The sequence below is a fragment of the Schistocerca cancellata genome, chromosome 9, assembly GCF_023864275.1.
Source record: "Schistocerca cancellata isolate TAMUIC-IGC-003103 chromosome 9, iqSchCanc2.1, whole genome shotgun sequence".
NCBI classification, from domain to species: Eukaryota; Metazoa; Arthropoda; class Insecta; order Orthoptera; family Acrididae; genus Schistocerca; species Schistocerca cancellata.
The window spans coordinates 258,792,097-258,819,726 of NC_064634.1; the positions used below are offsets into that span (position 1 = coordinate 258,792,097).

The 27,630-nt window shown below is 43.7% G+C and overlaps 1 long non-coding RNA gene across 1 annotated transcript in view; it reads left to right on the forward strand.

Moving 5' to 3' along the window:
* Positions 1 to 354: 354 nt before the first annotated feature.
* LOC126100941 (uncharacterized) overlaps positions 355 to 27,630 on the forward strand; it is a 126,994-nt gene continuing 99,718 nt past the window's right edge. The window contains exon 1 of the long non-coding RNA XR_007522232.1: positions 355 to 452. This is a non-coding gene — a long non-coding RNA (uncharacterized LOC126100941). The remainder of the gene's footprint in view (positions 453 to 27,630) is intronic.

The following is a 27,630-nucleotide window of genomic DNA, read 5'->3' on the forward strand; positions in this document are numbered from 1 at the left end:
TATATCTGCTGCGATTCTGAGTAAGCTCGTATGTTATTCACTAAGCGGCAGTGCAGAGTGTATCAAATGCTTTCCGGATGTCAGGAAACACGGCATCAACCAGGGCGCCGACCTGCTGTGTCCCATTACCCGACGCAGATTGGGGTGTCGTGGGGTGCTGGGTGCCAGAGTGAGGTACTGAGTGGGTGACGTGTTGCGCAGGGCAGTGCACGACTACCACCACCACCACCACCACCACCACAACATGGCGGGCTACAGCGGGCTGCTGCTGCCGGGCGCGCGGCTGCCGCAGTACGGCGGCAAGGCGGCCGGCGACGCGTGGGTGTCCGCCCCCGCGCACGGCGCGCGCCTGCACCACGACCAGCCCGCCGCCGCCGCCGCCGCCGCCGCCCACCACCTCGACGCCGCCGCGGCCGCCGCCTACCCCGCCTACCCTGCCGCCTCCATGGCGGGTGAGTACGGCGCTGTGCACCGAGGGGGCGCGGCGTACTAGCGAAAAGTGTCGTAAGCAGAGTTGCGTACCCATAAAAATACTGGAAGAAAAATGTCGATGTCATGAGGTACCAAAGCTTATCTTTGATGAAACGATTCTGGTAGATATTCTATCAGCTCATATCTATCCATCAGTGATTGTAAAATCTATCCGTGATTTGAGATACTGTCGGTTTTCACAAGTTTTTGATAGAGTAGCTGTTGTGTACTACTTCGTACACAAGGGTAAGGAGGGTGGGATACAAGTGGTGCCGCAGCTGTTGTCTTTGGGAAGCTGGACAGAAGCAGAAACGCAGTGAACTGAAGTTTTATTTAACTCGTAGATTCCTCCATTCATTGCAATGAAACCTTACAAAAGAACAAACAGCAATAAAGTCCATCTATTACAATAAGCAAGTATGGGTGTCATGCAGTGTGAGACTCTTGCTACTAATGCACGAGCAATCTGTCGAAGGCTGACTAAGACTGAAGACTGTTGAACTTTGCGACTGGGACTGACACTGGAACAGGTAGCTGCCGCCGGCTACCCTATATTGCGGCGGCAGAGGGTGCTCGTAGTAGGAGGCACTGAAGGTGTGGCTCAGCGGGTGTGCATCATTGGATCCGATGGGTGTCCACAAGACCTCTGTCACCATCCATCGGAAACGTGCGCTTCCGTTGCCAACTGTGAAGACGGTATCGATCTATGATACCACAATAGTAGAGCTTGCGCGACGTAACTTTCCCAGTGCTGGGCGAGTCCACCCCTCTGTTCGGAAGGGCCTCAATTCACTGAGCCTACTTTGTGCGTTATGTACGAAAAAGCTTCTGCCCATTTAGACTACACCGCGGGAATGGACGCACGGTGGCTACTCAGAATTTTTTCTCAAACTATTAAAAAAACTATTCGGTAACAAAATTTGATTCTTTCGCATTTCGTAGCCATATTCGTCAGCTTCATAATTAACTGTCTATCATTTCGTTAATTGCCATAGTTATTCCGATATTTCGACATTAAATAAGGTACTGTGCGAAATTCGAATAGTTTGCAATTAAAAATAGGGCCACCGTGAGTTTCCAGTTGCTGTAGGTTAGGCCATACGTTGCTTTGTACGAAAGTTAGCTAACATATTCAGATTGTCTTTAAACTTGATGTAAGGTTTAAATCTATTGTCTCAATAAAACTGGTTGTATGTAGTGTAGTCACTTCCAGTCACACGCGCAAACGATAAATTGACATTGAAATATCGATAACGTACTTCATACCGTATAGATAGTTCGAGACACTGAAACGAGTTTTTGGCCAATGATATCACGCAAATTCAGATTATTTTGCCATTTAGTTAATTTGTCAAACTCACTTATCTACTGCAATGTTAAAATAACTCCAGATTTTTTACAATGAAATAAGGTTATCATTTTAAGCGACATCCCTAGCTGGTGAAATGACAGTTAGCATCGATAACGTACTTCATATCTCATAGATAGTTCGAGACACTGAAACGAGTTTTTGGCCAATGATATCACACAAAATTAGAATATTTTGCAATTTAGTTAACTTGTGAAACTCTCTTATTTATTGAAATATAAAAGTAACTCCAGATTTTTTACAGTGAAATAAGGTTATCATTGTAAGCGACACCCATAGCTGGTGAAATGACAGTTAACATAGGTTTGTAACAACGTAAGGGAAGGAATCACACATTTAGTTTTATACTGAGCTGTTCATGAGATACTCACCTTTCTTGTCCTCGGCTGTTTGTTTAATAATAGACTGTCTCCGGATTCTGTCGGAACTGCAACTATATTAGCATGTTAATGAGGTGAAATTGTGCAAAGCACAATGTGTTTTGGCAAAATAAGCCAATTTTAACATGGCAGTAAGGTAAAGAAAAGCCAGACGAAAATAAATCGTTCCTTCTTCTGGAGTTTCGTTGTAATCCCAAAACCCATTGCGTTTTTAGTAATAAATAATTGATTTGTAATGACATCGTTTAGTGAGTCAAAACGCTGCTGTATTCAAACACTTTTTTTTAAATTAAAATCCTATTTTATGGTCCTACAAGCTTATTTCTATTCCATGACCATTGTTATGCTATTTGCAAACATATTTTGGGCTGACTTTACCAGATACGTCGTGTCAGTGGTCTAATAACGTTTAGAATGGTACTCGATATTAGGGGAAACGCTAAAATCTAGAGTGTACAGAAGAAAAATACATTATTATACAGTCAAATGGCGGTGAATTCTTTCAGCAAATGTTGTATGTTTGTGGCTCAGCATCACTGAAAACTTTGTAGTCACGTAAGTGTGTGTCACGTAAGGCTGCAGTCGACAGGAGTACGGTTACCACTAGACACTGACACTTAAGAGTAAAGTCGTATGGCACTATCGCCTGGGAGACCCCAAATTTCACGTTCATTCGTCTAATTTAGAATGTTCTCCTGTCCTTCGCGTACAATGACATCTTAATTTCGTGAAGTGGGAGAGTTGTGTGATTAAGTGTATCTGATATGTATATGCAAATGTATGCAATAAATGTGACTGTATAGGGTGTGTATAGTGTAATGTCATGCTTGTGTTGGATGACGATGAGAGAAACGAGAGGGTGAAATCCGGTGGCGCCACATCGCCTAATCCTATCGAATAGCAACAAGGGCGGACGGATCGCCATCACTAGTGCTGCATGCCCTCACTTCATGAGACGCTACAGAGAGGTTTGGAATTTAACCCAGAACATTAGCGCAAAGACTGGTGTTTTCTGACTTAACGCCACCACCCGTCCTGCCTTTTACCCTAAAGGCAAAGGGAAAGCAGCCAACAGCACACTGCGTACCCAGGCGGCTACCCATCTAAGTACTGACCGCTTACCTTTGGTGATCTCAGGGGCATCGGTGTAGTGACCGCGACAAGGCCGTTCGCGGCACAGACGATGAGGCCATCAGAAGTCGGTTCGGCGGAGCTCCACGATTTACAGCGAGTGGGAAGATCGTCCACGACTGCCACACTTTATACACTGTAACGCTGAAGTTCTCGCTCTGAAGATGGGCTTCCAGCGGCTTCGGCGCCGTACCAACTCAGGGGATGTTCTTATTCAACGTGATAACACTCGTCCTCGCAGGAGTTTGAGAACTTGTTAGTACATCACGAAACTGAGCTGGACAGTGTTAACCCATGCACACGACATCCCTGACCTAGCTGCCTCGGACTTATACGCGTTTGGGCTGTAGAGAAGAACACATTTTGAGGATGACGAGGGGGTGATTCGCACAGTGAAGAAATAGCTTCATGACTAGAATAAGGATTTGTACGTAGAGGGCATATACTCTCTTGTGTGACGCTGCAGGAAAGCCGTAGAAGAGGAAGGAGAGTACGTGGAAAATTAGGGTTTGTAGATAAAAGATCATTCTTTCGTGTGTGTAATTTTTTTTGTGCGGAACAAATGGTTTTTGAAGAAAGAAATGTGAAGCATTGCTTTCCAGGCACCGTCGTACTTTTCCGTACCATTCGGCTGTTTTTCTGATAACCTGTCTGTAATTTCATATTTGAAGTTTTTTTAATTTTAATCTGTAATGGAAATAATAACATTTCTTGATTTACAGTCTTCGATTACCTCTTAGAGCTAATCCCGTCTAGCACGGGGTCCGCTATACTCCACCTGTAGAGTGCATACGAAATTACTAGGCACCTAGCTGCGCAGCCGGCTTAGATCTAACTTGGTGTTCTTAGTTTTTCTTCACAGTCGACGCTGAAGTGTGAATAGAAACTCGGTCACCCACACAGAACGATTGTTATGAACGTAATAACAAAGAATGTAAGTAAAGTAGTGAATATTTTATTAATGTAAGCCCTATTAACATTGTGATAAAAACCATTTTGATAATATTAAGTTCCTGCCAAATTCCATTATGTTACGTCCTTGCCAAATTCGGTTAATGATATATCAAAAGAAAGGCAAGGCAGCAGTATCAAAATAATCAAACCTGATGAGGATGTTAACTGGAACGGGGATAAGTGAGAAATGGCAGGTAGTAATTGGGAGATAAAATAATTGAAGAAAAGGCTGAGGAAAACTGAGAGTTGGTTAATAATGGGATGGAAATTCTGGTTCCCAGTTAGACAGGAAGAAGTTAGGTGAGAAGGTACGCCAATGATATCCACAGTCTTAGACCGCAGTATGGTCATGAATCAGACGTTTATTAGTTGGTAGTTTTCCCCAAGGATATATGTCTGAAGTGGAGGAGGTGAGGGAGAAATATTTGTGTGTTATTCATGGTTACTGCCAACATGCTAAATATATCGAAAGTTGTTTTGTAGTTATGGCTACAACTTGACTGATGAGTCGGCAATTAGTACGAACTGTTAGCAAAAAATTTTGAGGTTTTAATTTCACTTGCACAGCCCTTATTTGCTGCAATCTTGCCCTTAGAATGACAGAATGGTCACTCGTCGAAATATCGGCGTCTGTCGACGACGGCACTCGGCTGCATTCCTATAAGTTATTTGAACACTGTAAATGCCAGGAGAAACTCAAGTCTCACAACTTAATTTCTCTGCACAACCTCCGATCAACCATCAGTACTGTTGACGGATACGTTCCACTTTATACAGCGGTATGCATAAAAATGTGTTGTGAAAAACATAAGAAATACATAGTGCTGTAGAACAACTCAAAATTAGACCAAAATTATCAGTTTCTAAAGCAGAAAAACAAAAATGTGCTGGCAGACAGCATTTCCTGATGTGAGCGAGAAATCGACTGAAAACACCGTAAGTACAAATCAACTTACTCTGTTTTTCGACCCTAAAGCAAATCAAACTGTAAGTAACTTAATTACAGACCACTGATGATGCTTTACTTCAATAAAGCGAGACGCGTCTGGTAATAAAAAAATAAAAAAATAAAAACACGCATTTTTGTAATTGCAACGACAGAACATAAATATCCTCAAGAATTTAAAGCAACTACGGACACTACGGCCACAAATATGAAAAATATCAACAGTCGTTTAAAGGGGAATGATATTCTGAGTAAGCGTCACTTCATGTTGAAGCTATATTAGTTTTCCTTTATGCTAAATCAATGCCGACAATTAATATTTTGAAAAAACTGAGACAACAGACTTCTACGTAGTTGTTCTGAACCTGTTCCATCGATTTCGTCGTAAAGACGTTTGTCTGCTAGCAAGTAACTTCCGCAAGTAACTTCTGCAAGCACTTGGTGAAGGGTTTACATTACAAAAAAGCTTGCGCAAGTTTATTTCTGCAAGTCGCTTGAGTAATTTAATTTCAGGAACTTGATACAAGTATTTGGAGAAGTGTTTTTACTAGAGTTGCGCCATGAGATAGGCAAACTTCTGGGAATTTACGGTGTCGTGTTGAAAAACCATAGCAGTCGCCACCGTTGTCTCATCATTATTATGGGAAAAAAATCGTGAAGAAAAACAGAACTAAAGAACTGTTTCGGTGAAGAAATGGATACAGAGGTGTGCATGTTGAAGTCATCAAAAAACACTAGTGAATAAACTAAAGTTATTATGCTTCGTTCAGATTAAAAGATTCGTGAGAGTGCTGTATGCAGGTTTCACTTCTCTTGTCTGTTGTACAATAAAATACTCAAAAACGGAAACAAAAAGTCCGCAAACTATACCTGCTTCGCCTTTCAATTACACTTCGATTTTTGTAAACAGTATTTATTACTTCTGTTATAAATGTACTCATAATGCATTTATGTTTACGCTAATATTAAAAGTCACCTAAAATTTAAATACGTATGTACTGACATACTACTTTTCTGGTGAAAGAAAGTGATCTGTAAATTTATTTTGCACTTCCTTGGCTGACGATGTCCAATTACATAACCGGTGTTAAGCTTGTAAGTGCAGATATTTCTGTTGGTGACTGAGGATAGAGTACTGAACAACACTACATCAGTATATATTTCATTTGCAGTCTTATAATTATAGCTGTTAGGAGTTATATGCTTTTAGGTTGATTATTCTCTCCAAGTGGCAAGGGGAAACCATTAATGCTTATTTTTTCCTGGGAAGCAGGTCAGTTGTTGCAGTGGGACGCAGAACGCTTAGTCTATACTGACTGGTGTAGTCCAAATAGTGGTGGAGTTACGATCGTGTAGAATACGTCTGGTAGTTATGTGACTTTTTTGTGGGATGACCGTTAGACACACAGAAAAACCAGCGAGCACGCTGAAATTGATACACACAGAGTGGGAAAAAAATCACAACTCCAAAAAGTAATTAATTTAGAGTAACGAAGTTTCAGAAATACATTTTTCTAGGTAACATGTTGAAGTGATTAACAGTGCGCGATCACAAGTTAATGTAAACGTGAGACAAGTCATCACAAAAATGACATTCTGGTACATTAAAAGCCGATGTAGCTGCCAGAATGTTGAATGCAAGCACGCAAACGTGCACGCATTGTGTTGTACAGGTGCCGGATGTCAGATTGTGGGCTGGAGTTCCATGGCTGTTACACTTGGTCGGTCAATACAGCGACGGTTAATGCTGGTTGTGAATGACGCTGGAGTTGTCGTCCGATTATGTCATCGATTGGAGACAGATCTGGTGATCGCGCAGGCCATAGCAACATGTCGACGCTCAGTAGAGCAAGGCGTTCGATACAGTTCCCCTCAGTCGTTTAATGAACAAAGTAAAAGCATGTGGGCTATCAGACCAATTGTGTGATTGGATTGAAGAGTTCCTAGATAACAGAACGCAGCATGTCATTCTCAATGGAGCGAAGTCTTCCGAAATAAGAGTGGTTTCACGTGTGGCGCAGAGGAGTGTCGCAGGACCGTTGCTATTCACAATATATATAAATGACCTTGTGGATAACATCGGAATTTCACTGAGGCTTTTTGCGGATGATGCTGTAGTATATCGAGAGGTTGTAACAATGGAAAATTGTACTGAAATGCAGGAAGACCTGCAACGAAGTGACGCATGGTGCAGGGAATGGCAATTGAATCTCAATGTCGACAAGTGTAATGTGCTGCGAATACATAGAAAGAAAGATCCTTTATCATCTAGCTACAGTATAGCAGGTCAGCAACTGGAAGCAGTTAATTCCATAAATTATCTGGGAGTAAGCATTAGGAGTGATTTAAAATGGAATGACCATATAAAATTAATCGTCGGTAAAGCAGATGCCAGACTGAGATTCACTGGAAGAATCCTAAGGAAATGCAGTCCGAGAACAAAGGAAGTGGGTTACAGTACACTTGTTCGCCCACTGCTTGAATACTGCTCACCGGTGTAGGATCCGTGCTAGATAGGGTTGATAGAAGAGATAGAGAAGATCCAACGGAGAGCAGCGCGCTTCGTTACAGGATCATTTAGTAATTGCGAAAGCGTTACGGAGATGTTAGATAAACTCCAGTGGAAGACCCTGCAAGAGAGACGCTCAGTAGCTCGGTACGGGCTTTTGTTGAGGTTTCGAGAACATACCTTAACCGAGGAGTCAAGAAATATATCGCTCACTCCTACGTATATGTCGCTAAGAGACCATGAGGATAAAATCAGAGAGATTAGAGCCCACACAGAGGCATACCGACAATCTTTCTTTCCACTAACAATACGAGACTGTAATATAAGGGAGAACCGATAGAGGTACTCCAGGTACCCTCCGCCACACACCATCAGGTGGCTTGCGGAGTATGGATGTAGATGTAGGTTACAGCATCGGTATATGACCGAGCGTTATCCTGTTAGACAATACCCCCTGGAATGATGTTTATGAATCGCAGGACAACACATCGAATCATCAACTAACGTACAAATTTGCAGTCAGGGGGCGTGGGATAACCACGATAGTGCTCTTGCTGTCAAACGATACCGCACCACAGACGATAACTCGAGAGGTACGCCCAATGTGTGTAGAACGCAGACTGGTTGGTTGCACACCCTCAACTGTTCTTCTAACCACCGTGCCCTCCAATTATCTCTCGGCAGACACCGCTGAGGTCGCAAATAGCGGTGTTTGGGCGCCTGGCTCGGAGCATCTACAGGGCGTCTAGTTCGGAACTGTCCTTGAAGTAACCGATTTCTAATAGTTCGTTGCATCACTGCGGTGCCAACTTCTGCTCAAATTGCTGATGCAGATGCAGATGCAGTACGGTGAGCCGGGGCCATACGCCGAATACGATGGTCTTCCCTCTCGGTAATACCACATGGCTGTCCGGAGCAAAGTCACCTTGCTACTGCTCATTCCCGTGACCAGCGCTGCTGGCAATCATGCACAGTGGCTACATTGCTGCCAAGGCTTTCTGCAATATTGCAGTAGGAATATCCATCTTCTTGAAGCCCCATTACGCTACATCGCTCAGACTCACTGAGGTGTTGATAATGGTATTTCTGTCGCTTCAAAGACATTCTTGACTAACATAAACTCAACACGTCCAGTCTCAAAGCTAACTAACGCTCACGACCGTTACAGCGTGTATTTAAAGCAAACCTGATTTGCAGTCCCGCAGTGGAGTTCCTAGCGCCACACTTATGCGATTGGGGCGAAATTTAAGTAGACATCGTCTTTCAGATGTAAAAACATGCCTACCATCTTTCCTTTAAGTTTCACAACTCCATCTTGGTGTTGCGAATTTCTGCCATCATTCTATAAAGAAAGAAGTACATCAACGCCTAACAAGTGCTAATCGCGTGTTCTTTAGACTGAACAATCTTTTGAAATCTCGTGTGATATCCCAGAAGAACAAAGTCCATCTGTACACGATACTGGTGAGGCCAGTACTTTCATACGGTTGTGAAACTAGGGCGACATCAGCAACGACAGAAGATTCAATACGTGCGTTTGAGAGAAAGGTACTTCGGAAGGTCTATGGACCCGTCTACAATAACATGGTAGATAAATGGGAAAGAACAAAGAAAGATGACCAGTACCAGAGGATTGGAAAGCCACACATTAGACGAGTATTGGGACGGAGGTGACTACAATGGTTTGTTCACATCTTACGAGCGGACAGATCCCTTCCTGAGAGAATCCTCCACTCTCAACCCACAGGAAAACGCCCGAGAGGACGCCCAAGAACGTGATGTAAGAATCGAGTGACGACGATCTTCAAGAAGTGAAACCGGTGGCTGTGGAGGATGATACTAGAGACCGAAAAAGATGGAGTACCATCTGCAGCAAATAACTCCTCTCTTGTGACCTCCTTTTATTGTTTTTTGTGTTTTTTATGTTTTTTTCCCTATTGTTCTTCTGCTATAGGCCTCAAAGGCCCGGTAATGCAATAAATGATGATGATAATGATGATTTTAGTAAGATACCAATGATCACATCGTCTGCACTTACACGCGTAACACACTATATGTTTAGAGGTTTCGACGGTACGTTTGTTTCGGTCCAGCTGTCATCGCGCCTTTCTCCTTTTCGGTACTGATATTTTCGAACCTGAATCGAACACATAAAGCTTCTGAAAGTTTGAGAAAAACTTTCAGCAAATGGCAAATTCGGCAAGCACTTGCGGTAATACGCTAGAAACTTAGTAAAATGCGAAACTTACATGTGGACTGTGGATAAACTCGAGGAAGTCGTTTTTCTCGGGTTGTTTCAACGCCAGAGGACTTGCAGAGGTAGCTTCTGCGAACTACTTGCGGAAGTTTACTTGGTAGTGAAAGCACATCTTAAGAAAGTTGGGATATTATGTACATTTTGTCAGCTCAAGGACAGAGTTTCTGTACCTGCAGAAACTGCTGTTAACGACAATGGTAACTGCAGTTCTGCCAAAAATTCTCCGCTGTTTTAAAGGTGGACGGGTATTGTTTATAGTCCTTCTTGTGAAAAGGGGGTTAAACGAATAAAGAAAGAAAGAATGGCAGCTACATTTCCACAGGCTATCTTCAACGAGCAGACGGACTGGAATGGATACTTAACTGTAATTTCAAAGGAGTCGTCAATGATTTAGAGAAACCACAGATGACTTAAACCTGGAGCGCCAGCGTTCCAAAATCAGAGGCGATCTGTACTACATGAAAAAGGGCCTATTTAAAAGAGCTTAACATCGTGACATGACTTCGAAAAGTTCGCCATTGTCTATCGGCGTTACAGTTAAATAAATGCACTGCAATAATGACTTTCCTTACACTTACTCTTTGTAAATATTCGCAGTTCAGTAATGGCTCATATTGTTCACTTGCAGTTGGCATAACTGCACGTGCAGAACCGGACTGACACTCTAGACGACTGTACAGCCATAAATCTTGGAGCAAAGTGACCGTGTCGTCCTAGAACGCATTCTAGAACAATTACGGACGCAAAAACTGCACCTGTACCTGAAGTAGCAAGTCAGCGAGCAGGCAACATGTTTCAAGGCGTGCGTGAAGGGACATTTCCTGGTTTTCTCTCGCTTCTCGCCTCTGCAGAAATGTTTTCCGTGAAACTGCTTGGCTGCGCAGTCATCTAGGATAAACGTGCTAGCGTCTTTCCGGCATGGAACGACAAGCAGGACTAATACTCTCGGCTCATCGTGCAGTCAGCTTAAACTAACGTTCTAACTTGGACTTTTCCTGCGGTAGTTTCACTAACAGTCAGTACCGTGCACATCAGCTTTGAAGGAAACACGAAATGTCACTCTCAAGGTCTACGTCAGCCTCAGTCAGAAAGATTTCATCCTCACATCTGGGTTGGGTATCAACAATCACGCAAGTTAGGTTTCATTTAATTTCTTTTCGCTCTTCAAAACAGAAACCAGTACAGGGATTAAGACCGAGTATGAAAAAAATATAACAACAATGGATTTTTTTAATTTGTAGTGTAGTAAGTAAGTTTGGCTCTGCACGGGGACTATTAACTTTCAAAACAGAACAGAACAGAACAAAGTTATTCTGTACGTTGACGTGCATGGTATTCATTCTCTTCTTGTTGAAATAAGTTACCGGTTTTTTCTTTGGTAGTGCATTGATACTTACCATGTTCAAATTCTTACCCCCTATAGTATGTGTTGGAAGTCCTTGTCCTCTCAAACCTTCATTCAGAAATTAAAAAAAATTTGCTGAATAAGCCACTTGAAAGATTTACACGGTGGTATATAATGAATGAAATGAAACATGAGATCGACCAGATGATCCATCACGCAATCACTGCAGTCAGTCACTAACAAAACGACTCTACGATCGCTAGTGGTAAATCTGTGTTGTTCTAGCCATAAGAACAAAATTAAGCATAAGTGTGTGAACAAAGCAACCTTGGTTAGGTCTTCATATTTCTTCTGAATCATAAGTGTGAGATTCGAAGAAACTGTAGTTTTTCTTATTCGTTTACCCACTTAAATATCTGCATCGCTTCTGATTTTAAGGAAACTACATACTATAAATCCAACACACTGAGGCGTCACTCTGAAAGTCGCAGTTAGTCAATACGTCATACGAATAGAGCATATTTTTAAGGAAGATATTTTCCCGGGTTCGATTCCCGGCGGGGTCAGGGATTTTCTCTGCCTCGTTATGACTGGGTGTTGTGTGATGTCCTTAGGTTAGTTAGGTTTAAGTAGTTCTAAGTTCTAGGGGACTGATGACCATCGATGTTAAGTCCCATAGTGGTCAGAGCCATTTTAACTCATGTTGCTACCAAAGAGATCTACAATTTATGGTACAAAAAAGGAAAACAGCAGAGTACATTTATTCGCCTCCATTGGCCGTCAAGCATTTGGCAACGTTTATAAAACGATGAGAAGGCTCTTTTTCGAACTATTTGAAGTTGTGCTATCATTCGTGTTTGAGTCAGACACATCCACAAAATAAGTGCCTTCGAGTATTCCGCTTTGATCTTTTCTAGTTTATGCCACTGAACTGAGTTTTGTCGTCGTATGTATGTGAAAATGAAAAATTTGTTGATATACTTCCATGGCAATAGCATGACCTGAAGATGATTCCTGTGACAACAGAAACCGCTAATGAAATGTAACGTCTGTGTGATTTTTGATGGCTCGCCGAACGCTTAAACCCTCCTCCCTCCCCGTTACCACTGCTGTGTGCGTGCGTATTTTGTTGGCAATGTGTTTCAGAATAATGTCTGGCTACGATAACGGAAGCAACGAGCTTGATAACAACGTGTTTTTAATAGTGCGGAATTTTTCTACTTTGGCTGTTGCCAATCCGCCACATATGTTGATAAATGTCTCCACTGAGATTCTGTTACTGTCAAACGTTTAATCCTCGATATAGAATAAATAAGTCCTGTCTGCTCTTGTCAGGACTTCGGTTACCACTATTCGCTTCTCACTCACTCAAGAGGGAACTAAGGTGAATTTTTTCGATGGTGCTGAGCCGCACTCATACAGTATTTTTTGAAAGAATACACCTTCATTTGACTGTACAGTACTGTAATTTTCTTCTGTACAATCTAGATTTCAGTTTTCACGCTATTATCCGGTACAATGCTAAAGCCTCCTAGACTTTACCAGATATGTTGTGTTAATGGTCTAAGAACTTTTAGCATTTTACTCAAGAATGGTGGAAAAGTCGAAATCTATATTGTGCATAAGAAAAATATAGTAACAGACGTCAAATGACAGTGTATTCTTTCAAAAATTTACGTGAAACTGTCGCATTGCTAGCGGAACGAAATGCAACAATCTCGCTCTGTGATGTTTAACGCGACTTCTCAAAACTCTTATCCTTCCTTACTTTAACGAGATATTCTAACCGATGTATGAATTTCCTTTGATTTCCATTTTACGAATACGTTCAGTCATCGACAAAAGACCAACCCTAAACGAACTTTTATGATTTTACAAATAGTTCTGCTGAACCTCCATGTAATGCCTCATGGAGTGCCGCATGTGACACTGTTGAGGTAACTCTAATCCCGGCGGATCCCTTGGTGCTAGTCGAGAGCTGTAGATTATGTGACGTCACCTGGTTTCACTCCCTCCATTTCGTCGTTTCTTTCCACATCATCACCACCACCACCACCATCACCTTCACCGCAAACCACCATCGACGACGACGCAACACTATAAACGCACACTTAACAGTCAACTACACGAGACACACTTAAGACGCTTGTAACACCGGGTTAGAAACCACCAGAATAAATAAAATGAAATGTAATCTGGTGAGTCTATGGAAAATTTAACGAATAGTATATTTTACCCAGAAGATTATAAACCAAGAAAAGATCTTGCCGCGTATACACGTGCGCGGCAACGAGAACAGTGCCACGCCCACAGATGAAGTTTCCAGTTTGCAGAAGCTCATGAATAAATGCAGGCAGCTACAATACGTGGTGTGTACGGCTCGCTGTCGCACAAAAAACTAGGTCGCTACTAACGCTGTCGCTAAAGTCTGCAATGGTCTAGCGCCTGCGTAGTGCTCCCAGTTCCAGAGTGACTCAAGAATGAAAACGTATCTCATTGGCACAGAATTTAAAATTTCAACTTTTCGATTTCAACGGACATGTGAAGGACAGGCACAATGAAACTGTTAACGCCGTTAGAGCAACTGCGCCACAGTGTGTTTGTTGTAACTTGACAAAGGGGTCTTTTGAAGCATCGTCAGTACTTGGGAAAGAAACAGCCTAACTGCGTCAGTAAGAGTACCCAAGGCGCCCATCATGTCTAACGTATGACGCAGATACGTAATTTGCTCGTGAAAACACATACATAGACACACACACACACACACACACACACACACACACACACACACACACACACAAGTGCGCGTGCCCTTTAACGGGGAGTGAGAAACACGAAAATTAAGTAAAATTGTTATAAAAATTATTCTATCCCATTGTGATAGGGTACTACAGCAACCACTTTCAAATAATTTCAGATTAAAATTAGTCTTGGTTGCGAAATTATTTAACATCAGTGAAGCGTTTTATCCTTTTGGGGCATTGTCAGATTGAATAAAAGTGGGTGGATGTAAAACCTGTCCGTCGTAAAGCCACATAAAATGGTAAGTGGGCACAACAGTAACTGGATGTTTAATCCACCCGTCATAAAAACATACAAAATGCAGGGTGAACCTTGAACACTCCAGCTGACTCCGGCATTGTAACACAAAATAGGGTCTCCCTTACAAAATAGACGCGGCTTGAGCTGCACGCAGCACAATGTCCCTGTGGGTGCACACAATCTGATGACGCCCCAAAAGCGTGAAACACGTCACTGATATTAGATAATTTCAGAACCAAGACTGTTTCTTTTTTTTTTTAATAAAATCCTTATCTTTTGGTACACGTATTCATAGAAAAATATTTAATTTTTATGCAGCAAAACAGTTTCAAAAACGTATGATGCTTTCCTGTACCTTTGATAAAGCAATTCAATTAACGTGCTGTTGATACCACTTTAATAACCCGACCAGCGGGATCCTACGGCTTCTTGTTGCCGTTCGCTCCATTGTCAAATAAAACGTTAGAAGCCGACGACAGAAGATAAGAAGCAATCTGTATTAATAGTCGACTATCCCGGAACCCGAATGCAGGGCATGTTGCAGATTGTCTATGTAGCAGCTTCCAGTAGCAACAAAAATCTAATTTTCAATCTTTCGCGGAAGTACTCACGCTATTTAAAAAATTAAAATACTGTCGATCTACTCATTAAGAGGCATAATCTTCAGTTAAAATCTCAACACAGTGACACAAGTATTACAGGCAGAAATTCTGTGTTGTGTTGAGGCAGCGCAACCGACTTCATTCATCCAAAATTTGAGAATTAGAGCAGTTAGCGACTACCAGCAAACTTTACACATAACTTCAAACCTTTTCGAAACTTTGCCCCGCTGACGTCCCTACAAAATGATGAAAGGAAAAGAAATGTTATCGTTTACTACATTTTCGCTTGACGTTTTAATTTATTACCTCTTCACTAATAACTCTGTTGACAGCATACTTTGAAGACGATATCTACATACCTCACTGAGTGTACCTATAGAATTATTCAGGTCGTCCCAGGAGGAATGCTCAATTTTCAGGGATATGACATAACGATCATTCGAAGTAAGGAAGTCTAGTAAACATGGGTTCTACCATCCATACCCTAAGAGCCATGAGGACTCGTTCAGTACAAGAGACGTGTGTCACTGTAGCACAGATGAACAGGTACTGATGGTTCAAATGGTATGTACTTTACGGGGCACTGTTTTCTTGTTCCACAGCATCGAAGATGGAATAGTGCTCATGGGTCTTAAGGTCTGCATCTTAGAGCCCATGTTTACGAGACTTTTTCCCTTCCAATGATCATCCCTATCACAATCCTGAATACTGACCCTTACTCCTGGGACATCCTCTATCATTGTACGACACATACTTCAGGAAATACGCTGGCCGTGGTGGCCGAGCGGTTCTAGGCGCTCAGTCCGGAACCGCGGGACTGCTACGGTCGCAGGTTAGAATCCTGCCTTGGGCATAGATGTGTGTGATGTCCTTAGGTTAGTTAGGTTTAAGTAGTTCTAAGTTCTAGGTGACTGATGACCACAGATGTTAAGTCCCATAGTGCTCAGAGCCATTTTTTTCAGGAAATACGTCATAAACTTTTATATGCTTGAAAAAGTAGCTTTTGCTAAAAAATGGAGCGCAAATTACCCATACTCTATTCATCCAGGGTTTGATAATGAGAACAGTTAGCGCCATCAAGCAAACTTTAAGCAGAATTTCAAACATTTCCTAGACTTTATCTCAGTTATCAGGTTTAAATCAGATATTTAGCTCATTAACTCATTTGCAAAGTAGTCTGACGCTGGTAGCTGTTTTAAACTTGGGACTTCCATTCTTTAAAGATTCGGAGGTTACTGACAATATACTATTACGACATTAGCGGTGAACGCCGTGAGCACGTCGTAGGAGTAATACTAACAAGCGATATGAAAAAGGGACGATAACGTAAAATCATTATTAGGAAAGGGTAATGCAATACTTAATGCTTTGAAAGTGTTTTGGGAAAATGCATTGCGTCGGAGAAGGAAGTCGCATATGGAACATTACTGCAACCAGTTCCGGAGTATTTTTCGTTTTTGGAGTCCTCTCTAGCAAGCGTGAAAAGACACATGAAGCAAGTTCAGAGATGCTCTAGTACGGTTCTAGCAGGTCTTCATAGATCATACGAAAGTGTAACAGTGACGCTGGGCAATTTTAAATGGGACTCCCTGAAAGAACGACGAATCGCACTTTTTTCGTGAAACAGTTTTGGACAAATTTAGAGTATCTGCATCCGTAGAACAATGTCGACCGTTATGTTACCACCATCATATCTCTTACGAAGGGATCATGAGAATAAATTAAGGCGCTACAGTCATGGAATGTGTGGCTGGTCCCGGTGGAGGATCGAGTCCTCCATCGGGCATGGGTGTGTGTGTTTGTCCTTAGGATAATTTAGATTAAGTAGTGTGTAAGCTTAGGGACTGATGACCTTAGCAGTTAAGTCCCATAAGATTTCACACACATTTGAACATTTTTTTGAACTGTTGAAATTCTTAAATTTATCTCCATATTTTACTTTATTAGTTACTGATTTATGTATAACATGCATTTTTAAAGAAGGTTAACGGCGGTTTTCACAGTTAATATTTTTGATGCAATGGACATCACATTAATAAAATTGTTTCCTTCTTTTATAAATATTTATCCACACAACAAGGAAACCGAAGGCCATTACATTACTTAACCATTTAAAACGGCGAAAAATATTTAATGAAAAGAAACTGCGGCTGAAGGCGGGAAGATACAGGGAAAAGCACGGTACTGTCGGACTACAAAAGAAAGGGTAAACATTATGACAATATGTAAACAGCAGAGGCAAAAAAAGGAGATCTCTGTATTTATTTATTCACTTTAATCCACTTTCATCCCGGTAACAATGAACCATTACGTATCAAATTACATTTATGATCATTATGACAATCTTTTTTCCTTCTTTTATCAATACTCAACGAAGTTTACTGTATCTGTCACACTATTTTTCATGTTGCCTTTTGGTTTCGTCTCGCGATCTTCGACCGACGCTCGTTTAAAGATTTTTCCGACGTTTCACCAACGCGCGTAATTGGAATTGTTAAAGATTCTACCTCGGGTTCTGGTAGCGGAATAAGAGCGAGTTTTTCAAAAGACGAATTATTCATGCTGGCAGAACGTCAGAGAAATCAGTAATCAAACGTTAGCCGAAGATCACGAGACGAGAGCCAACAGGCAGTAAGTCGACAAGCGCCCACGAGAACCTCAATTACACTGCCGGAAAAAAGATTGTAATGACAAAAATAATTCATGTAGAGTAATGAAATTTTGGGAATACATTTTTCTAGGTAAAATATTTGAGTGAATACATTGCAAGAGCACGGGTTAATGTAAGCGCAAGATAAACCACTGCGACTGCTGGTACATTAATAACCGGTGAAACTGCCAGAATGCTGAATGCAAGCATGCAAACGTGCATGCTTTGTGTTGTACAGGTGCCGGATGCCAGTTTGTGGGATGGAGTTACATGCCTGTTGCACTTGGTCGGTCGGTACGGGGACGGTTGATAACGGACGCTGGAGCTGTCGTCCTTTGATGTCCCACATGTGCTCGACTGGTGACAGATCCGGTGATCGAGAAGTCCAAAGTAACATACCGACATTCTGTAGTGCGTTTTGGCTTACAACAGCGGTATGTGGGCGATCTGCATTCTAGTGGAAAACACCACCTTGAATGCTGTTCTTGAATGGCAGCTAAACAGGTCGAACCACCATAAGATTTTTGCAGCCAGAGTGTGTGGAATACCGCGGGAATGCTCCTTCTGTCGTACATAATCGCAGCCCCGTCCATTACTCCAGGCGCAGGTCTGGTGTGTCCAGGGCACAGACAGGTTGGTTGCAGGCCCTCGACTGGCCTCTTCCTAGCCAACACGTGGCCACACTCCCCTGCAGTGAGCTCTCGCTTGGCACCACTGAAGCCACAAATGACGATGGTTGGGTGTCAGTGGAATGTATGCTACAGGGCGCCTGGCTGTGAAGTAAACCATTTGCAACAGTTCGTTGTGTCACTGTCGTACCAACAAGTGCTGAAATTACTGCTGCAGATGCAGTACGATGCGACAGAGCCATACGCCGGTACGATGGTCTTCCCTCTCGGTAGTGTCACGTGACCGCCCAGAGCCGGGTCTTCTTGGGACCGCACATTGCCGTGACTAGCGCTGCCAGCAGTCATGCTCAGTGGCTACATCCCTGCCAAGTCTTTCTGAAATATCGCAGGAGGAACATCCAGCTTCTCGTAGCCCTAACACACAATGTCGTTCAGGCTCAGAGAGTTTTTGACAGTGGCATTTTTGTCGCCTTAAAGGCATTCTTGTCTAACACTAGTTCACCACGTCCAGTCTCAGAGGTAACTAACGCTCACGACCGTTACAGCGCGTATTTAAAGGCAAACCCGATTTGCACCCTCACAGTGGCGCTACTAGCGCCATTCTTACCGACTGGCGTGAAGTATAAATAGAAATCATCTTTCAGATGCAGAAACACGCCTATAAACTTTCGTTTGCGTCAAACACTTTCTACTTGGTGTTGCGATTTTGTATATTGTTATTCCTTGTCTGAGTTTGTTTTCATTACTGTCGCTCAAACATTTAGGTGACTACAGTAGAACCCCTCTAATCCGTCACCTTCGGGACCGGGCCAATGCTCAGAACGAAGAAAAGGTCGGATTATGAGAAAAATCTAATATTTATTGCAAAAAATATAAAAAGACGTTTAGTACAAAAAATTAAACGTCTACAGGAATATAAAAAGATTTTTTTTTACACAGTGTAAAACAATATATTAACTAAAAAACGTCTACACACACTATAATATGTACTGGTTTTAAAAGAAAAACGACAAACAAATTACAGTACTCTACTGTACTTAATAACGTATAAACGAGATATACTGTAAAATAAAAAATGTTTATAGCACTGTATATAAAAGAGAATTTTTTTACAAAGAAATAAACTTCTGTATGTATAAACTAAGAAGTGATTACACTGTATGCATTGTTTTTACAGTAAAAACGAAAACAAATTACTTGCAAAAAAATTCAGTGATACATTTTTGTTTAGCAGGTGTTATTCTAGATTTAGCTGCAGTCTGCCTCCATTTTTTTATCCACAAAACGTCCATTGGAGTTGAAGTGGGATTCTGCTCGATGTATTGAAGGGCGATGTCAAAAGCGTCTTTTGCATCGTTGTGTGAAATCCGGGTGGGGGGTTCGTCTTCGCCGTCCGAGTCCTCATTCACAGTTTCCTGGCTAACAGCGGCAACAGTCTGGTCGTCACTGAACTCTTCAAAAGTGTCACAGTCTTTGTCACATTCGTTGATCCACTCCTCAACTTCATTGGCAGGGACGTTCGGATCCAGAGTTTGTAGATCTTTAACGATTTCCATTGCGTCGTTGGTTTTCTCATCTTCGGTATGCTCATTTTCAGTCATAACTTGTGGCCAAAGCTTACGCCACGATTTCCGTAGTGTGTCAGGTTTCAGTTCATCCCTTGCTGCAGCGATTTTGTAGATAGCATCTTTGATGTTCAGGGATTTCATTGCCTCAAATAATTATAACCTCATTCAGATTTTTCCAAGACTGAGCTGATATACTTTCTGCGATATCGCCTTTTTAACCATTCGATAACGCCCTGATCCACTGGTTGGATGAATGAGGTGACATTAGGAGACAGAAAGAGAGCTTTTATGTCCCCTTTCACCAAATCTTCCTCAGACGGATGTGATGGCGCGTTATCCAACAGCATTAGAGCACGAGCAGGCAGATTTTTTTGCTTCACGTCTTTTTCGATCGATAGCACAAACTCGTCGAAAAACCAGGATTTAAAAAGTTTGCAGTCCATCCAAGCAAATTGTTGATTGTGGTAATAAACCGGCAAGGAAGATAAGTTTATATTTTTGAATGCCCTTGGCTTCTTAGATTTGCCAGTGACGAACAATGGGACCTTGTGGGTACCATCTGCGTTGCTACAAGGCATGACTGTTATTCTTTTATAAGTTTCATTCCTACGATGGATTCATTTGAAGCTGCGAGCGTTTTTGTTGGCAACATTTTAAAGTTCAGCCCTGTCTCGTCGATGTTATACACATGGGAGGGTAACAGTTCATTTTCTTCTACAATTTCTTAAAACTTAACAAAAAACTTCGTAGCAGCTGCGGCATCGGCAGATAGTTTTTCACCGGAAATAGAAACAAATCGGACACCATGACGAGTTTTCCAACGATCAATCCAGCCTTCACTGGCAGCAAATTTACTTTCGGCTTCCAGTTTTTTGTGCAAAACTGTAGCTTTTTCTTGGCCCGGATATTGGAGTTCCTTTCCTTCTTTCTTGACAAAACCACATCAAGCAGTTCACGTTTAGGCTTTTTTAATGTTTTGCGATTCTTCAGAGTGTTTTCACCATCAATCGTAACTCTATAGGATTCAATGTCTTTCCGATTCTTCCTCCAAGCCTTAATTGTCGTACTACCTATATTCAGTTCCTTTGCAATTTTTTGGAGCGATTCTCCTTCGTCCAGTCTTTGTAGCACTGCTAATGTTTGATTTAGTGAAAGAGTTACGTGTTTACGTTTGAATCTAGACATGTTGAAAACGGACAACTGTACACGCAATGAATCTACTGTAATAAGTACCGTAGAGAACACGGAATAAAGCGAACAACGAGCTTTTTAATTCCAACAAAGGATAAAACTGCACAATAACGTACAGTATAACAATATGCACAGCGACAGACACCGCAACAATGGCCCGACAGGCGCCCAGTCAGTGACAAGTCGGCACGGGCTCGCGACACTGAGCACTGAGCATGGCCGGACTAAACGGAGTGACGGACCATCCAAGCAACATCCAGCAACAACAAAAGTTACAAACGTCAGAAATCCTTATTACTATTCGTCCGCCTCCGTAGCGTGAGTGGTCACTGTAGATGGTTGCCCTGCGTAGGGCCCGATACGATTCCAGTTCTGCGAAGGATTTTATTTTGGTGGGAGGACAGGTATGGTGTGAACTCAGCCTCGTGATGCCAATTGAGGGGCTACTTGACCGAATAGTAGGGCTGCACAGTCTGGAAAGTCTGCAGAACGGCCAGCCCAGCGGTGCGCTGACCACACTCCCATCCATTGAGCACAACGTCGCGAGTAAGAGGATGACACGGCAGCCGGTAGACATCCCTTGGCTTCCACGGTCTGGACGAATACCTACTACTCTAACCACTTTGATTTTGCTGCACCCACTACTTCTACTAAAACTTTCAGTTGTCATCGTTGTGTTGTTGTAACAACAACAACAACAATGACGAAGTCAGTGACAAGAACGATATGTCGACGTTGCAGCTATTAGTACTAAAACGAAATGGAGAGCGCAACAGATGCGATCCGCCATCTATAGCCAAGAGGTAGTGAGTGGTTCGGCAGAACCATTTCCGGTGGCGGCGGGCCCGCGGCCTCGGAATTCCAGCGCCGGATGAGCCAGTTGCGGTTTTTCCGCCGGCACTTTCATCAGCGGGGTCAGCAGTTTGCTGGCGCTTTCCGCGAAGCAATCTGCCGGCCGTCCATTGGCCTTCTTGCGCGGCCCGGCCGGGCCATCGCCGGCCAGCGGAGACAATAAAAACGACAGGCAGGGGCCAGGCCGGAGGCGCCCGCGCGACTCGCCGGCCTGCTCGTTTTTGCCGCCACGTACCCGTGTTTTCTATAGGCCGGCTTACACGTCCGACATCAAATGGCGGACACCGCGGCCGGAGACAAAAAGGCTTAACGAGCGGCGCGGCTGCTACTGAAGTCGCCGCGCTCACAGCTCGCCGCCTCCGAATTAATACGGCGGCCGGCGCGGCGCGGCGCGGCGCGCTCGGTCCTAGCCCTGCGCCCGGAGCGAGCGGGCAGCGAGACCCGCCTGGTGGGGGCAGCCCGGACCAGCGACACCGCGCGCCGGCGCTCTGGCGCCAAAGGCAGGCGCTGGGCGCTGCGCTGTGCCTCGCTACACCAGCGGCAGTGGCGTCGCTGCACGGCAGAACTTCTTTTGAGGACTGTAAGGAGAATGTAATATAGCTGTTGCTGTTGGTGTTCATGGGTTCGAAGGCACCACTACGGAAACAGTAACTCATTTCTCTGCGCCTAGAGTAAATCCTATGTGCAAGTGTGAGAAAGTTTCCTACATGTTTGTGTAGCGTGTATCTGAGACGCTACATGGTTACCAGGCAAGTAGTGTGGTACACCGCCTATAAACCTCATCCAAGCTGGCCGGCTCACCAACCCTGCTCCCTCTCAAATAGAGGGGGAAAAAAGTACCATGACGGAATTATCCTAATAGATTAATGGGACGAAAATCAGTAGATGGGATGTACACTGGAAAAATGCAAATGGAAATAAAGTCCCATGCTTCCTTACAGAGCGTAGGGGAACGATGCGGGAGACCCGCACCGCCTTACTAGGCAAGGTCCTAATGGAGGTCGTTTGCCGTTGCCTTCCTCCGACCATAATTGGGATGAATGATGATGATGAAGACGACACAACAACACCCAGTCATCTCTAGGCAGGAAAAATCCCTGACCCCGCCGGGAATCAAACCCGGGATCCCGTACTCGGGAAGCGAGAACGCTACCGCGACACCACGAGGGCGGACGTGATGTACACTACTGGCCATTAAAATTGCTACACCACGAAGATGACGTGCTACAGACGCAAAATTTAACCGACAGGAAGAAGATGCTGTGACATGCAAATCATAAGCTTTTCAGAGCATTCACACAACTTTGGCGCCGGTGGCGACAACTACAACGTACTGACATGAGGAAACTTTCCAACAGATTTCTCATACACAAACAGCAGTTGACCGGCGTTGCTTGGTGAAACGTTGTTGTGATGCCTCGTGTAAGGAGGAGAAATCCGTTCCATCATGTTTCCGACTTTGATAAAAGTCGGATTGTAGCCTATCGCGATTGCGGTTTATCGTATCGCGACATTGTTTCTCACGCTGGTCGACATCCAATGACTTAGCAGAATATTGAATCGGTGGGTTCAGTAGGATAATATGGAACGCCGTGCTGCATCCCAACGGCCTCGTATCACTAGCAGTCGAGATGACAGGCATCTTATCCGCATGGCTGTGACGGATCGTGCAGCCACGTCTGGATCCCTGAGTCAACAGATGGGGACGTTTGCAAGACAACAACCATCTGCACGAACAGTTCGACGACGTTTGCAGCAGCATGGACTATCAGCTCGGAGACCACGGCTGCGATTACCCTTGACGCTGCATCACAGACAGTAGCGCCTGTGATGGTGTACTCAACGACGAACCTGGGTGCACGAATGGCAAACCGTCATTTTTTCGGATGAATCCAGGTTCTGTTTGCAGCATCATGATGGTCGCATCTGTGTTTGGCGATATCGCGGTGAACGCACACTGCAAGTCATCACCATACTGGCGTATCACCCGGCGTGATGGTATGGGGTGCCATTGGTTACACGTCTCGGTCACCTCTTGTTCGCATTGACGGCACTCTGAAAAGTGCACGCTACGTTTCAAATTGTTATGACCCGTGGCTCTACCCTTCATTGGATCCCTGCGAAACCCTACATTTCAGCAGGATAATGCACGATCGCATGTTGCAGGTCCTGTACAGGCCTTTCTGGATACAGAACATGTTTGACTGCTGCCCTGGCCAGCACATTCTCCACATCTCTCACCAACTGAAAACGTCTGGTCAATGCTGGCCGAGCAACTGGCTCGTCACAATACGCCAGTCACTACTCTTGATGAACTGTGATATGGTGTTGAAGATGCATGGGCAGCTGTACCTCGTACACGCCATCCTAGCTGTGTTTGACTCAACGCCCAGGCGTATCAAGGCCGTTATTACGGCCAGAGGTGGTTGTTCTGGGTATTGATTTCTCAGTATCTATGCACCCAAATTGCCTGAAAATGTAATCACATGTCAGTTCTACTATAATATATTTGTTCAATGAATAGCCGTTTATCGTCTGCATTTCTTCTTGGTGTAGCAATTTCAATGGCCAGTAGTGTACTTGTGCAGACAAACAAATGATTACAATTTCAGGAAAATAGGATGGTTTACCAAAGCGAAAGATCATCACAACTGAGAAGTCAGTAACTTGTTGTCCACCTCTGGCCTTCATGCAAACAGTTATTCGGCTTCGTAGTGATTGTTAGAGTTTTTGGATGTCCTCCAACTGGCGCTCGAGATCCCCAAAGTCCCGACTACGTTGGGGGGACCTGCCCATAATGCTCCAATTGGGGAGTGGTCCGGTGACCTTGATGGCCAAAGTAGTGTTTGGCAAGCACAAAGCCAAGCAGTAGAAACTCTCGCCGTGTGTCGGTGGGCTTCATATTGTTGAAATATAGGCCGAGGACGGCTTGCCATCAAGAGCAACAAAACGGGACGTAGAATATCGTCGACATATCACTGCACTGTACGATTGCCGCGGACTACAACCAAATGTAGTCCTGCTATGAAAAGAAATGGGGCCTCAGATCATCACTCTTGGTTGTCGAGCCGTATGCCAGCCACAGTCAACTTGATATCACAGTGCTGTCCGGATCATCTCTTCGCTGGCCGTCATGGCATAGTTAGAAGTGGAACTCATCGCTGAAGGCTATTCTACCCCAGCCGATGAGATTCCACGCCGAAGACTTGTCTCGAGACGCCCCGAACAACGGTGGGATACCAACCTGACTGCCACCCGCCGTACGGCCCGATTACCAGCAGTGACGGTCTGCAGTGCCATTTCCTGTCATAGCAGGACCCCTTTGGTTGTCACGCGCGACACCCTTACGGCACGGCGGCAATCGACGTTACTCTACGCCCTGTTTTGCTGCTCTTCATGGCAAGTCATCCTGAGTTTACATTTCAGCAAGATAATGACCGTCGGCATAAGGCGAGAGTTTCTACTGCTTTTCTTCGTGCTTATGAAACCCTACCTTGGCCAGCAATGTCGCCGGATATCACCCCAGTTGAGAACGTGTGGAGCATTACGGGCAGGGTCCTCCAACCAGCTCGGGTTCTGGACGATCTAACGCACCATTTGGTCAGAATTTTTCACGATATCCCTTAGGAGGACAACCAACGACCCTGTCAGTCAGTGCTATGGGACTAACTGCAGAAACCGAGCGAGGTGGTGCAGTGGCTAGTACTCTGGACTCGCATTCAGGAGGACGACGGTTCAATCTCGCGTCCGGCCATCCTGATTTAGATTTTCCGTGATTTTCCTAAAGCGCTCCAGGCAAATGCCGGGATGGTTCCTTTGAAAGGGCACGGCCGATTTCCTTCCCCGTCCTTCCCTAATCCGATGAAACCGATGACCTCGCTGTCTGGTCTCCTTCCCCAAACAATCTAACCTAACCTAACCTAATAACTGCGAGGTGGATCTACGTTATTGACTTGCTCAATTTGTGAAGCTCTTTCTCCTGAATAAATCATACAATTTTTCTGAAACTGTAATCATTTTTGTCTGTACGTATACATCTCGGCTACAGATTTCCGTTTCATTCGGAAAATTCCTTCGTGGAACGTAGTTCCTTTTTCCTTTCTTTTTTTTTTTTCTTAGAATGTATATATTACCGGCTGTCGGCTGTAACAGCAACCAACACAATGATAAAAAAATTATTTACTTTAGTATGTAGTCGCTCTTCTAATAACTACTGGTTTCGGTGCCAAGTACTGTCATCGGTACGGCAATACGTAGTTAAAATATTCCTTAAGGAATATTGAAACGTCCCGTTTCAATAAGTATACACGACTGTGCTTAAACTGACACACAATAATTTTAGTGCAACGCAATCTGACTATCAAAAATCCCTACAAAAGAATGGCCCAGACAAACATTAAACTATACCTTTCACAAATCACTTACCTCACAAAAATCTACGTTACTCGAACTACTGCAATACAGCGAGCGCCACTACTGCCAGCTAAATAAAAGATTCAAACTACGGAAGGCACTAACTACTGATAAGCATAGTTAGCAAATGAAAGATTTTAATAGAGAACAAACAATGTATTTACCTTAATATCATCAAAAGTCATAATATATGTAATTTCAAAACTCCGCCATTTCCTTCCACACATCCACCACTGCTGGCGGCTCACCTCTAACTGCGCAACGCTACGCGCTGTTTCATCCAGCTGCCGCTGCCCAACACTACAATGGCAGACAACAATGCAAACTAGCCACAGACTGCACACAGCACAGCCAGTGATTTTCATATAGAGCGCTACGTAACGTTGCCAATAAGAAAACATAAACAGCCTACTTACATAAAGAAAACATAAACAGCCTACTTACAATATTTACCAAATATTTTTCTCTATCGTAGCTAACATGTGATATAATGGGCACCCTTAAAACATAGGCAGCTTGTCATCCCTGGCGAGCAGTCTTAAAGCTCGCTCACCCAAATGAACTGTCGGGGAAAAAATGCAACACCCTCAAGGACAAGGACATTTTATTAACAAGTTGTGTGGCAGGTAGTTAATCATTGTAGGAGTATACAATAACAAATTCAGCCCAAACGAAAGAAATGTCACAGCAGAGGGTGCCTGGACAGCCGCGTCAGTGTGCACTGTGGCCAACGCAGGCACTGGAGCCAACGCAGGCACGTAATCTGGCAGTGATAATAAAGCTGCATAATGTAACGCTGCGATAGATTGTGCCAAGCATCTTGTGCATTTTGGCTATGGTTTTTGCACTCCCTGAGGAAAGAGTTTACTTTCCCAATCATCACGTCCCCGTCGTGTTCAGTTGGTGTGAGGCCCGGTGATCTCGCTGGTCAGAGCAGTTATTGTACACCACGAAGAGCACGCTGCACCGCGGCAGCCGTATGTGAGCGTCCGCAAGCGTCCTGCTTGCTGTCGAAGAAATGGCAGTAGCGCGGGCCCAGCAGCCTCTGGAACATAGCGGGCCCTTGTTACTTTATCCTGCACGAACACCAAATGTGATCGCGAGTTGCAACTGATGCTGAGGAGATTAGGTAATCAAATGAGATACTAAAAGCAAGAGATTAGTGTTATGTGGGCAGCAAAATAACTGACGATTGTTAAAGTAGAGAGAGTGTAAAATGGGTACTGGTAATAACTAGAAAAGCATTTCTGAAGATTGTAAATTTAAAGGGTCTGGGTGCTTTTCTGAAGTTATTTGTCTAGTGAGTAGACTTCTATGGACA